The sequence below is a fragment of the Gossypium hirsutum genome, chromosome A05 (assembly GCF_007990345.1).
Source record: "Gossypium hirsutum isolate 1008001.06 chromosome A05, Gossypium_hirsutum_v2.1, whole genome shotgun sequence".
In the NCBI taxonomy this organism is placed as follows: domain Eukaryota; kingdom Viridiplantae; phylum Streptophyta; class Magnoliopsida; order Malvales; family Malvaceae; genus Gossypium; species Gossypium hirsutum.
In genome coordinates this window covers 1908291-1922525 of record NC_053428.1, presented here as the reverse complement: position 1 = coordinate 1922525, position 14235 = coordinate 1908291, and the positions used below count along the sequence as shown (strand labels likewise).

The window sequence follows — 14235 nt, the reverse complement described above, 5'->3', positions numbered from 1 at the left end:
AACTATAAAACAAAAGAGACCCGATCTGAGATATTTGAAGTATTGTGGGGCTGAGTTCAATGACTGCTAGGATTCCCTGTTCGTTTTAGAAATCATAAAATTGTACAAAAATGATTATAGATAAAATTTATATGCTAGCTCCTTATAGTCTAGTTCAGAGATTATCACCTTGATTGTAAATGAGAATTGGTTCGTAGTGAAGAGTGGTCAAAGTCAAAGTATAGGGGAAACTTAGAAAATCTGTATGATGGCCAAGCTAAATTCTGAATTTTATGGATGGAGAATCGGTCTATATTCAGGGAAATTACGGCATGATTTGGAGTTAGTAGCTCTATGTATTTAGTAACTACTGCTCAGGAAAACAGCTCGTATGAATATGTGATTTTGTTGTAACATAATGAAATTTGCCGATGAATTATTTATGATTATATAAAGCTTGCTATAATCTAGTTGTGAAAGTCGGATCAATATATAATTTATTCTGAAGTAATACTTGAATAGTCGATAATGACTATTTAAATTTGTTGAACTTAAGCTCAAAGCAAAGGGAACTAGATCCGATAAAGGGAAGGAAAAAGTAATTGAATAGCCGTTGAAGTCGTTCGACGACATTTGAGGTAAGTCTTCGAGTAATGACCCTACTGAATTATATTGAAATGAATAGTCATACTATGACGGATAGTCGAATGTGCTTAGGACTATGTTATAAAGCCAATTGAAATTATGCTCTTTTGTGCGGCTACTGAGCCGAAATTTGAAAGGTTTAATAATGTTTTGTGTTTGAGCCTTAGTAACGAAGAAATGATATGGATGTGTTATGATTATTGATATATGTGTGCATGAGCATTGGAATATATCCGGGCTAAGACCCGAAGGCAATTATGCGAGTTAATATATCCGGGCTAAGACCCGAAGGCAATTATGCGAGTTATATATCGGGCTAAGACCCGAAGCAATTATGCGAGTTGAATATATCCGGGCTAGACCCGAAGGCAATTATGCGGTTATATTCCGGCTAGACCGAGGCTAATATGCGAGTATGTTGATTCCGGGTTAGACCAGCAAATTTTGCGTGTTTGGTTATCGAGAATTTTGATTGCTTTTGTGTCTATTTAATTGCGACCACCAAGATAGTAGTTGCATGTGCTTGGAAGTCGTTCTTTAAATAGTATTCGTGCGATCGGCTAACGAATTTTCGGCTTTTAGAAAGGTTGATACCTTGTGTATTATGTTGATGAAGTGTGAGTAAGTAGGATTATGAGATGTGTGTAATAAATGATTAGTTAGCTATGTGAATGTAATACTGTAGTCAAAGCCGATTTCATTACTTGAGACTTACTAAGCTTAAAATGCTTACCCGGTTGCTTTGGCTCTCTGTTTTATAGATTTTGTTCGTTAGCTATCGGATTCGGGATCAGCGAAGTCGAAGTCATCTACACTATCAAGCTCTTTTGGTACTCTTTAGTTGAACTCTGGATATGGCATGTATAGGATTACCCCTGTTGTTTAAGTTCTTTTGTATGTATGTGTGTAAAGCCATGCGAAAATGGCTTGTAGATGTGGAGTATGGCATTAGACCATTTGTGTTTATGTATGTATATATATGGTTTCACGATGTGACTATGGATTGAAATGAAGTGTTGGGCTAATGATCAGCCATTGGAATGGCTAAATATGATCACATGTGACCTATGTATGGCAAACCCTAGTTGGTCCATGGTAACCACAAAATAGGTAAAGTTTATCTTGAAAACAGATTTTGACAGCAACAGTGGTGTAGAATTGAAAATCACATAAATTCGTAGGAGTGGAATTAAATAGTGAATAAATTATGTAATCGAACCTTGATGAATCTACTTTCATATGGAAGTAACGAAACAATTATAGGAACAGTACAGAAAGAATATTCGGTTCTTGTGGAACAGGCCAGAACAGTTTCTGGATTCACTGTTCCGCCTTTGGAAATTCACTATAAATTGACCAGAGATATTAGGGTCATACCATATATGTATGGATTCCTCTCTGAGTCTAGTTTCCATAGAAACAAACGGCATTAGTATTGAAGCCCTGTGCAGAGAGATATCCCAGTCGTAATGGGAAAAGTCAGTGTAGTCGACCCCTGTAACATGAGAGACTTTGACTAATAAACTGTACTAATTGGCCCGACCAAAAATTCTAGAAAAAAATATATAGGTGGAACATGAGTCTAGTTTCAGGAAAAATCACAAAACTGATTTTCGAGTTGTGAAACTCAAATATGATTTTTGAAGCGACTAGTACTCAGACTGGGCAGTGTCTGGAAAAATTTTAAAAGGTCTGTCAACACCTCGTATTCGACTCCGGTGACGGTCTCGGGTTCGGGGCGTTACAATTAAGTGGTATCAGAGCTACGGTTTAGTCGATTCTAGGACTACCGTAATGTGTTGGGGTCTAGCTATACATGCCATTTATGTGATTAATTGATAGTGTGGTGATTTCTGACATTTGCAAATGTGTTATTTATAGTAATGGATCCCGATCCCAACCGAGCGGTAGCTGATGATCTTGAGAGTGTAGCGCCTGCTCCCGCACAAGGGACAGCGCCGGTGGACTCTCAACCTAATGCGAGTAACCCGACGATGAAGCTAGACAAGCTTTCTATAGCGTGATGAATGATTGGTTCAACCAATACATTCGAACTAATACGGCTGTTCCACAACCTCCATTCCCGACAAACACCACCCCGCACCTACAATACCTCCGGTAACTGACCAAATAAGGTCAAATAAGCCCCCAGTTGACCGAATCCGAAAACATGGGGCTACTGAATTTAAAGCTACGGATAGCGACGATGCCGAGCAAGCTGAATTTTGGTTGGACAACACTATCCGGGTACTCGATGAGCTATCTTGTACACCCGATGAATGTCTAAAGTGTGCTATCTCCTTGCTACGTGATTCTGCCTACTATTGGTGAGTACTCTGACTTCTGTTGTACCCCGGGAGCAAGTAACTTGGGAGTTTTTCCAAACTGAGTTTCGGAAAAAGTATATCAGTCAGAGATTTGTTGATCAAAACGGAAGAATTTCTTGAGCTTAAGCAAGTTCTATGTCAGTTACTGATTACGAGCGAAAATTTGTTAGACTTAGTAGATACGCTCGGAATGTGTTTCGTCCGAGGCTGTCATGTGTAAACGCTTCGAAGATGGCTGAATGAAGATATAAAAATGTTCGTTGGCATTCTTGAAATACGAGAGTTCGTAGTACTTGTCAGCGAGCTTGTAAAGCCGAAGAGCTTAGAAAGGAAAAACAAAAAGTTGATGTGGGAACCGGGAGTTTCGTAAAAGATTCTCGGGAAAGTCTCTTCAACAGGCATCGAAGAAATTTCGAGATGATGTGGGCCGGTCTAAAAGCACTTCGGCCTTTTTAGACGAGATCGTGATCGACCCCTGTGGTACACGAGGCACTTCAGTCGCCAGTGTTGGGAAGAACGTCGAGGCGAACGAATGTCGACATTGCGGTAAATGGCATTTGGGAGTTGTAGATTCCATGACCGCTCCTGTTACAAGTGCGGATCAGTGGACCACTTCATTAAAGATGCCCGAGGCTGTCGAACAGAATGTAAATCAGAGTGGGAAACCGGGTGCTACCACTGCTCGAGGTAGACCATCTAGAAATATGGGCATGCTAGTGGTGGTCAGAGAGGATCTAGAGATGCTACGACCAGATCCGAGGCTCGTGCACCTGCTAGAGCATATGCTATACGTGCCCGCGAGGATGCTTCTTCCCTGATGTTATTACCGGTACTTTACTCTCTTTGATACTAATGTAATTGCTTTGATTGACCCCGGTTCTACTCATTCTTACATATGTGAAACCTTAGCATCCAGTAAGACTTTACCTATTGAGTCTACTGAGTTTGTAATTCGGGTGTCAAATCCCTTGGGTCGTTATGTACTTGTCGACAAAGTGTGTAAGAAATGTCCCCTGGCAATTCGAGGTTCCTGTTTTCCAGCGGACTTGATGCTTTTGCCGTTTGATGAATTTGATGTTATCCTTGGGTTGGATTGGTTGACCGTGCATGATGCGATTGTGAATTGCAAGAGCAAGACTATTGATTTGAGGTGCGCAAATAACGAAGTAGTCCGAATTGAGTCCGCGGACTTGGAGGGGATACCAGCTGTAATATCAGCAATGTTGGCACAGAAATATGTGAGAAAAGGGTGCGAAGCATACCTTGCATATGTGCTTGATGACAAAGAATTAGAAAAGAAACCCGAATCTGTGCCGGTGGTTTGTGAATACCCGGATGTTTTTCCGGAAGAATTACCGGGTTTACCACCTGTTCGGGAGGTAGAGTTTGGTATTGAGCTTGTACCTGGGACTACGCCGATCTCGATAGCTCCGTATCGTATGGCACCAACCGAGTTAAAAGAGTTGAAAGCTCAGCTGCAAGAATTGACGGATAGAGGTTTCGCTCGGCCAAGTTTCTCACCTTGGGGTGCACCAGTATTGTTCGTGAAAAAGAAGGACGGAACCATGAGGTTGTGCATTGACTATCGTCAACTGAATAAAGTGACGATAAAGAATAAATACCCACTACCGCGTATCGATGATTTGTTTGATCAACTAAAGGGGCCTCAGTGTTCTCAAAAATAGATTTGAGATCGGGTTATTATCAGTTGCGGATTCGAGATTCAGACGTACCCAAAACTGCTTTCAGAACGAGGTACGGTCACTACGAATTCTTAGTGATGCCGTTTGGGCTCACTAATGCCCCGGCAGTATTTATGGATTTATGAATCGGATCTTCAGACCATATTTGGATCGGTTCGTAGTTGTGTTCATTGATGACATCTTGGTCTATTCAAGAGATGAGACCGAACATGCTGAGCACCTGAGACTAGTGTTGCAAATTTTACGGGATAAGCAGTTATATGCTAAGTTCAGTAAGTGTGAGTTCTGGTTAAGAGAGGTTAGCTTCTTGGGTCATGTGGTATCCGCGTCGGGTATTCGAGTTGACCCGAACAAAATTTCAGCCATACTTGACTGGAAACCTCCGAGAAATGTTACTGAAGTTCGGAGCTTTTTGGGGCTCGCCGGTTATTACCGACGATTTGTGAAAGGTTTCTCGATGATAGCCACACCAATGACGAAGCTACTTCAAAGGATGTTAAGTTCGAGTGGACGGAGAAATGTCAGAAAAGTTTCGACCAACTGAAAACTTATTTGACTGAAGCTCCAATTTTGGTGCAACCCGAATCGGGTAAAGAGTTTGTCATCTATAGTGACGCATCCCTACTTGGGTTGGGTTGCGTATTGATGCAAGAAGGTCGGGTCGTGGCCTATGCGTCGAGACAATTGAAGCCACACGAGAGGAATTATCCGACCCATGATCTCGAACTAGCTGCCATCGTATTTGCTTTAAAATATGGCGACATTATCTGTTTGGTGAGAAGTGCCATGTATTTTCGGACCACAAAAGTCTCAAATATTTGATGACTCAAAGAGACTTGAATCTGCGACAAAGACGTTGGCTTGAGTTGTTGAAAGATTACGAGCTTGTCATTGATTACCACCCGGGAAAGGCTAACGTGGTTGCGGACGCCTTAAGTCGGAAGTCATTGTTTGCTTTGCGAGCGATGAACGTGCATTTGTCTGTTCTACCAGACAATGTGTTAGTAGCTGAATTAAAAGCTAAACCATTATTGACTCACCAAATTCGTGAAGCTCAGAAAGTCGATGATGAATTGGTTGCAAAACGGACTAAGTGTTTTTCGAACGAGGGATCAGAGTTTCAAATTGATGACGATGATTGTTTGAGGTTCAGAAATCGGTTGTGTGTTCCAAGGAATTCGGAACTCATTTCAATGATTCTGAACGAAGCCCATTGTAGCCGAATGTCAATTCACCCGGGGAGTACGAAAATGTACAACGATTTGAAACGTCAATTTTGGTGGCATGGTATGAAACGGGACATCTCCGACTTTGTTTCGAGATGTTTAATATGTCAACAAGTGAAAGCGGAACATCAAGTGCCTTCAGGATTACTCCAGCCGATCATGATACCCGAGTGGAAATGGGATCGAGTCACAATGGACTTTGTGTCCGGACTGCCCTTGTCAGCAAGTAAGAAGGATGCGATATGGGTTGTTGTTGATAGACTGACTAAGTCGGCTCATTTCATCCCCGTACGTACGGATTTTTCATTGGATAAACTAGCTGAATTGTACGTTTATCAAATTGTGAGATTACACGGGGTACCTGTTTCTATCGTGTCGGATAGAGATCCGAGATTCACCTCACGATTTTGGAAGAAATTGCAAGAAGCTCTGGGTACCAAGCTGCATTTTAGCACTGCTTTTCACCCCCAAACCGATGGTCAATCCGAGCGGATAATTCAGATACTTGAGGATATGTTGAGATGTTGCATCCTCGAGTTCAGTAGTTCATGGGAACGGCACTTACCTTTGATTGAATTCGCTTACAACAATAGTTTTCAATCAAGTATTAAGATGGCACCTTACGAGGCTTTGTACGGTCGTAAATGCCGTACACCATTGTTTTGGACCGAGCTCGGTGAAAGTAAAATTTTCGGAGTTGATTTGATTAGAGATGCTGAACAGAAAGTAAAGGTAATCCGTGAAAGTCTGAAGATAGCCACGGATCGTCAGAAGTCGTACGCAGATTTGAAACGAAAAGACATCGAGTATCAGGTGGGAGACAAAGTGTTCCTTAAGGTTTCACCTTGGAAAAAGATACTCAGGTTCGGCCGTAAGGGCAAGTTGAGCCCAAGATTCATCGGGCCGTACGAAATCTCCGAACGAGTTGGTCCGGTTGCGTATAGATTGATTTTGCCCCCAGAGCTTGAAAAGATTCATGACGTCTTTCATGTTTCGATGCTTCGACGCTATCGATCTGATCCATCGCATATAATTAGCCCATCAGAGGTTGAAATTCAAGTCGACATGAGCTATGAAGAAGAACCGATGCGTATCCTAGCTCGTGAAGTGAAGGAGTTGCGAAACAAAAGAGTTCCGCTAGTAAAGGTGTTATGGCTCAAACACGGGGTCGAGGAAGCTACTTGGGAGACCGAGAGCTCGATGAAAGAACGATACCCAAACCTATTTACCGGTAAGTTTTTCGGGGACGAAAATTTCCTAAGTGGGGAGAGTTGTGACAGCCCTAAATTGACCCTAGTCGGGAAGTGGTTTCGGGACCACAAAACCGAGTTATGAAAATAATTAATTGTTATATTCTATGCTTATTATGTGTGTACATGCATATGTGGAAATTTCATTCCCTAATTTTGCCAATTGTATGAGGAATTATTAAATAGGGATCAACATGAGACATGGTGAAATGTGATAGGCTAATTTTAAAGGGCTTATTAGTGCATGTCAACACAAAGGTGGACTTGCATGTCAAATTTGCCCAATTCCCTTATAGTGGCCGGCCAAGATGGATTGATGATGGGCAATTTATTTGTTGAATTAGATATTATAATAGGAAATTGGGTTATTGGAGACATAATGAATAATAGGAAGAATGGGAAGAAAACAAAGTCTTAACTTTGTTCTTCTTAGCCGAACCAAAAGGGAGAGAAAGGGGAGCAAACATTCGGCCATTGAAACCTAAGGAAGGTTAGTAAATCAAGTTAGATTTTTTTTAAATTCTAGTTTGTTTTAGGTTACTCATCATGCTACTTACTTAGCCCATGCCAAAACTTTGAATTTGGATGGTTGAATTGAACATTCGGTTATGGTAGATAAGGAAGGAATTTGATTTTTATCTTTAAGTTTTGATGAAGAAATTGTTGATGAAAGAAGTTGATCTTGTTAAAAACTATAATTTCTAATACTCATATGTGTAATAGCCGAACCTAGACTTTGCTTAATGTCTTGAGCAAATGCCGATTGGGTGTTTTGAAATGGATAAATTAGGTGCTTGATTTCCTAAAGGTTCGGCATAGTACATGATATTTTTGTTAGTATGCTTTCGAAGAATTTGAGTAGTGTTATGTATAAGTAAGATTATTACGTACGGTCTTGGCGGTATATATGTACAATTGATCTATTTAGCTAATAATATCTAGGGTGATAAATAATTAAATAATATGTATACAAAGAATGTGTGAAAGAGTGAATTGCCAATAATCTCTTTAGGACAGCAGCAGTAAAGTGATTTTGGAAAAATCACTATAAATTGTGGGAGTTGAGTTAGAAGCTGAGTGAATTATGTCATTAAAGCTTGAAGAGTCTATTTTCTTACAAAAGAAACTATAAAAACAAAAGAGTTACCGATCTTGAGATATTTGAAGTATTGTGGGGCTGAGTCAAAATGACTGCTGGATTCCCTGTTCTGTTTTTAGAAAATCATTATAAATTGTACAAAAATGATTATAAGATAAAATTTATATGCTTAGACTCCTTAATGAGTCTAGTTTCAAATGAGATTAAATACAACACATTTGGAATTCTGTAAAGTGAGAAATTGGATTCGTAGTGAAGAGTGGTCAGAATAGTCAAACAGTGAAATAGGGGAAACTTTAAGAAAAATCTGGTATTGATTGGCCAAGCCTAAAATTCTGAAATTTTATGGATGGAAGATATACGAGTCTATATTCAGGGAAAATTAACGGCAAGTGATTTGGAGTTTAGTAGCTCCAGTTATAAGTAATTTAGTAACTACTGCTCAGGAAACAGCTCGTAGTGAATATGTGATTTTGTTGTAAACATTAATGAAAGTTTGCCGATGAATTATTTATTGATTAATATAAAGCTTGCTATAATCTATGTGTGTGAAAGTCGGATCAATATATATAATATTATTCTGAAAGTAATACTTGAATAGTCGATTAATGACTATTTTAAATTTTGTTGAACTTAAGCTCAAGAGCAAAGGGGAACTAGATCCGATAAAGGGAAGGAAAAAGTAATTGAATAGCCGTTGAAGTCGTTCGACGACATTTGAGGTAAGTCTTCGAGTAATGACCCTACTTGAATTATATTGAAATGAATAGTCATACTATGACGGATAGTCGAATGTGCTTAGAGACTATGTTATAAAGCCAATTGAAATTATGCTCTTGTGTGCGGCTACTGAGCCGAAATTTGAAAGGTTTAATAAATGTTTTGTGTTTGAGCCTTAGTAACGAAGAAATGATATGGATGTGTTATGATTATTGATATATGTGTGCATGAGCATTGGAATATATCCGGGCTAAGACCCGAAGGCAATTATGCGAGTTAATATATCCGGGCTAAGACCCGAAGGCAATTATGCGAGTTAATATATCCGGGCTAAGACCCGAAGGCAATTATGCGAGTTGATATATCCGGGCTAAGACCCGAAGGCAATTATGCGAGTTAATATGTCCGGGCTATGACCCGAAGGCAATTATGCGAGATGATATATCCGGGCTAAGACCCGAAGGCAATTATGCAAGTTGATATGTCCGGGTTAAGACCCGAAGGCAAATGTGTTTGCGGTTGTATTCGGTTAAATACCGAAGAAACTTGGGTTTGAATGTGAGCGTTTTGTGCTGTAACTAATTCAATAAATATGCTCGACCAACCCGAACGATAAGGTATGTTGCATGTGCATTGGAAAAGTCGATTCGTTTTAAATAGTATTCGTGCGATCGGCTAACGAATTTTCGGCTTTTAGAAAGGTTGATACCTTGTGTATATATGTTGATGAAGTGTGAAGTAAGTAGGATTATGAGAATGTGTGTAAATAAAATGACTTAGTTAGCTATGTGAATGTAATACTGTAGTCAAAGCCGATTTCATTACTTGAGACTTACTAAGCTTAAAAATGCTTACCCGGTTGCTTTGGCTCTCTGTTTTATAGATTTTGTTCGTTAGCTATCGGATTCGGGATCAGCGAAGTCGAAGTCATCTACACTATCAAGCTCTTTTGGTACTATTTAGTTGAACTCTGGATATGGCATGTATAGGATTACCCCCTGTTGTTTAAGTTCTTTTGTGATGTATGTGTGTAAAGCCATGCGAAAATGGCTTGTAGATGTGGAGTATGGCATTAGACCATTTGTGTTTATGTATGTATATATATGGTTTCACGATGTGACTATGGATTGAAATGGAAGTGTTGGGCTAATGATCAGCCATTGGAATGGCTAAATATGATCACATGTGGACCTATGTATGGCAAAACCCTAGTTGGTCCATGGTAACCACAAAATAGGTAAAGTTTATCTTGAAAACAGATTTTGACAGCAACAGTGGTGTAGAATTGAAAAATCACATAAATTCGTAGGAGTGGAATTAAATAGTGAATAAATTATGTAATCGAACCTTGATGAATCTACTTTCATATGGAAGTAACGAAACAATTATAGGAACAGTACAGAAAGAGATATTCGGGTTCTTGTGGAACAGGGCCAGAACAGTTTCTGGATTCACTGTTCCGCCTTTGGAAATTCACTATAAATTGACCAGAGATAATTAGGGGTCATACCATATATGTATGGATTCCTCTCTGAGTCTAGTTTCCATAGAAACAAACGGCATTAGTATTGAAGCCCTGTGCAGAGAGATATCCCAGTCGTAATGGGAAAAGGTCAGTGTAGTCGACCCCTGTAACATGAGAGACTTTGACTAATAAACTGTACTAATTGGCCCGACCAAAAATTCTAGAAAAAAATATATAGGTGGAAACATGAGTCTAGTTTCAGGGAAAAATCACAAAACTGATTTTCGAGTTGTGAAACTCAAGATATGATTTTTGAAGCGACTAGTACTCAGACTGGGCAGTGTCTGGAAAAAATTTTAAAGGTCTGTCAACACCTCGTATTCGACTCCGGTGACGGTCTCGGGTTCGGGGCGTTACATTCTCGGTGGATGAAGCTGACCAGATTATGAGCCTACTTATTCCTACTACTGATCAATCTGATAAGGTAGTTTGGTTTAGCGAGAATTTTGGTATCTACTCTGTGAAGAGTGGCTATAAAATGCTACTGGACAATTCTAATATGAACACCAATGAGCAAAAAATATTTCAGCAGATATGAAGTTTATAATTTCCTTCAAAAATTCGCATATTAATCTAGAAATTTGTGAAAAACTAAGTGCCCAGTTTTCAGAACTTACATTTTAGGAGGCTGCTTTCTGATAACATTTGCCCGCGTTGTTGCCAATGGGGTGAATCTTCTACTCATGTTGCTTGAGATTGTGTGTTGGCTGCGCAAGTTTGGTCCAATTTAGAAGTCAAGTGGCTGAGTTCAATGGCAAATTCAAATTTTAATGAATGGTTGAATTGGCTGTTGGAGAACTCTGATAGGAACAAAAAAGGGTTAATTGTTGTTACCATTTGGGCGCTCTGGCTCTCTCGAAATAAACTTGTTCATGAAAGAATGACGCAAAGTTTGGAAGAAATTGTTACCTTCATTAGGGGTTTTGGGTTGGAATATCGTAGTTGTGCTGAAAATTTGAAGCATCCTCAGCCAAGGTCCATGGTGAGATGGATGGCCCCTCCGCAAGGGTGGGTGAAAATTAACGTCGATGCTGGAGTATCAGTTGCCAAAAAACGAGCAGTGTCAGGTTTTATTATCAGGAATGATGAGGGATTTATAATGGGGTCGGGTTTTCAAGAACATTACCTGGTACAGTCGGTGGTGATGGCTAAAGCGCTTGCTGTTCTCCATAGGCTCCAATTTGCCCTGAATTTGGGTTTTCCAAAAGTTATTCTCGAGAGTGATTCGAGACTGGTGGTAAATAATATTCAACAAACGTGCGAAGATTATTGGGAGACTAGACCGTTTACCTGGGACGTGAAGAACTTGGCGAGGAAATTTCGTTTTTGTCGATTCCAGTTCATTGCGAGAGAAGGGAACGGAGCAGCGCATGCAATGGCTGTCGAGGGAATGCGAATTGGAGGAGATATGTTCTGGGTGGAGGAAGTGCCTTTGAAAGCCATGGAAGTGGCTGATTTTGATCGTCAGAACAGTCGTTCTCCATGACCCATTTTCTAATTTTTTGATGAAGTTGAGAAATTCTGGTATAGGGTGGCCCATCTCAACTGCTTTCTCTTCAGGGTGATTGTCGGTTTTGGAAGATTTTGCCATTTATTGTTCGATTTGATTAACACGCACAGTGTCTGAAGCTTGTTTGGTTGGAGAAGATGAAGTTTTGTTTGGTTTTCTTTTCATTTATCTGTTTTAGTTCGTTTGTTTCTCTACCCATTTAATTTTTGTTGTTTTTTGGATTTGCTTTGGATTGTAAGTTGTTTTGGTGGACTTCTCCTATTTTTGATTCAGGCCCAATGATTTATAAACGGTTTTATTTAAAAAAAATAGATATGTATCTATTTTTTAATTTTACTAGTACTTTTTAGGAGGGAAAATTAGCAGAAAATGTCATTTTTCAAAAATAAAAAATAGACTGATTTCGGAGATAAAAACAAAAAACATATCCACAAGAGGTGTTTTCAGTAAGGTGACAAAAAGCGTGCCTTATAGCGTAACACCCCTAACCCAAATTCATCGTCAGAACAGGATTACGGAGCATTATTGGAGTTTACAAATCAAATAGACAAAAAATGGAAACATTTCATATCACATAGCATTCATGTCAAAAATCAATCAAAATCATACATATTGTCCCTTAAACGAGCCCTCGAGGCCCAAATTACGCATTAGAAACAAATCGGGACTAAATCAAAAACTCAAAAAAAATTTCAAAAACATTTAAAATTTTCAACACTGCAAGGGTCACACGGCCGTGTGACTCACATGACCATGAGACATGCCCGTGGCTTAGGCGGTATGGACATTCAAAATAGGAACACACGGCCGTGTCTTAGCCCGTGTCCATGCCCGTGTGAGTATACTGACTTGGGTTACACGGCTAAGTCACACGCCCGTGTCTCTACCCGTGTGAACAAAAATAGACCATTTTACAAGCCATATTTCTCACCCAATTTTGTGTCAACCTACAATCAACATTATGCACATCAACAAGCTATAATTAGGCATCCAAAGCAAGCCAAAATAAAGCTTTAAACATATAATATATTCACATACAACCGATATGCCTTTAGACACATTAGATGACGCTTATAACATGTGTATTCATGTATTCAAAATATTCATATGTATAATTAACTTATATGCATATTTGTACCCAAAGTTTACCAAGCTAATTTGCATTATTTCAAACCAAGTCACTTGCCTACCAAAACATACCATTTGGAGCTAAAATGTATTTCAAATACTAACATATTTAGATATATATACCTTACATATTAAGGTACCGATTCATGATCAATTCTTCACATCCCAAAACACACGTATAGAATACACATTTGGCTAACATTTTACCTTTCACCATATAGCTATAAAACAAACTACGCATCAACCATATAAGGTAAATATGAACAACCTAAAATGTGCCAAAACATAAGCCAAATAAGTGGTTAATCTCAACAAAATACATATAGGCCAACATTAATCAATATACTTATACATGTTGTTATAACCAAAATTAAAACATTTGAAAGTACCAATAGAACCGATGGATAGTGTGATATAACTCTGATAAGCTTCCAGCTTGATCGAGCTTCCGATAATCTAAAAGTAAAGGAAAACAACTACGTAAGCAATGAATGCTTAGTAAGCTTGTATAAACTTTAATCATATCAATTCATTTCAAATATGAAATTTATACAGCTTGTATAAACTTTAATCATATCAATTCATTTCAAATATGAAATTTATACATATAAAAAACAATCCAATATCGATACCGAAAGATTCATGAAGCCATACTCAACAACTCACAAGGTGAATAAATCCACAGCATCAGTTATACATATCATCCCTAGCATAGAAAGATTTTAAATAACTTTAAACCTTACCACTCGTTCATGAGCTCAAGCATACTTTCATTTGAACACCTACTATTTCTATACAACTTATAATTAAACATATTACCATTCAACCAACAGCTTGGCATTTGCCTAAGTATTAAACAATAACACTTGTTAGGATACTTGAACATATTTCATACAAATTCAACATCAATAACCTTATAATCTCAACATGTCACACTTGAGTTTATTACTCGTCTCAACTTACATAATTTCCACGTATCAACATATCAAAGATATTTATACATGTTCATGTCATGATACATATCATTCTCTTACCATTTTTTCATATACATATATCATCCATTTCAATATATCATTATATATCAATATATCATATACCATCATTTCCATGTATTTCGTGTATA

The 14235-nt window shown here is 38.7% G+C and overlaps 1 long non-coding RNA gene across 1 annotated transcript; it reads right to left on the bottom strand.

The window, feature by feature from the left end:
- Positions 1-10737: 10737 nt before the first annotated feature.
- Positions 10738-12175, bottom strand: LOC107903289 (uncharacterized). Its single transcript, XR_001685751.2, has 4 exons — positions 11765-12175; positions 11601-11660; positions 11384-11505; positions 10738-11274 (listed from the first exon to the last, which is right to left on the bottom strand). It is a non-coding gene; the product is annotated as an uncharacterized lncRNA (long non-coding RNA).
- Positions 12176-14235: the final 2060 nt, after the last annotated feature.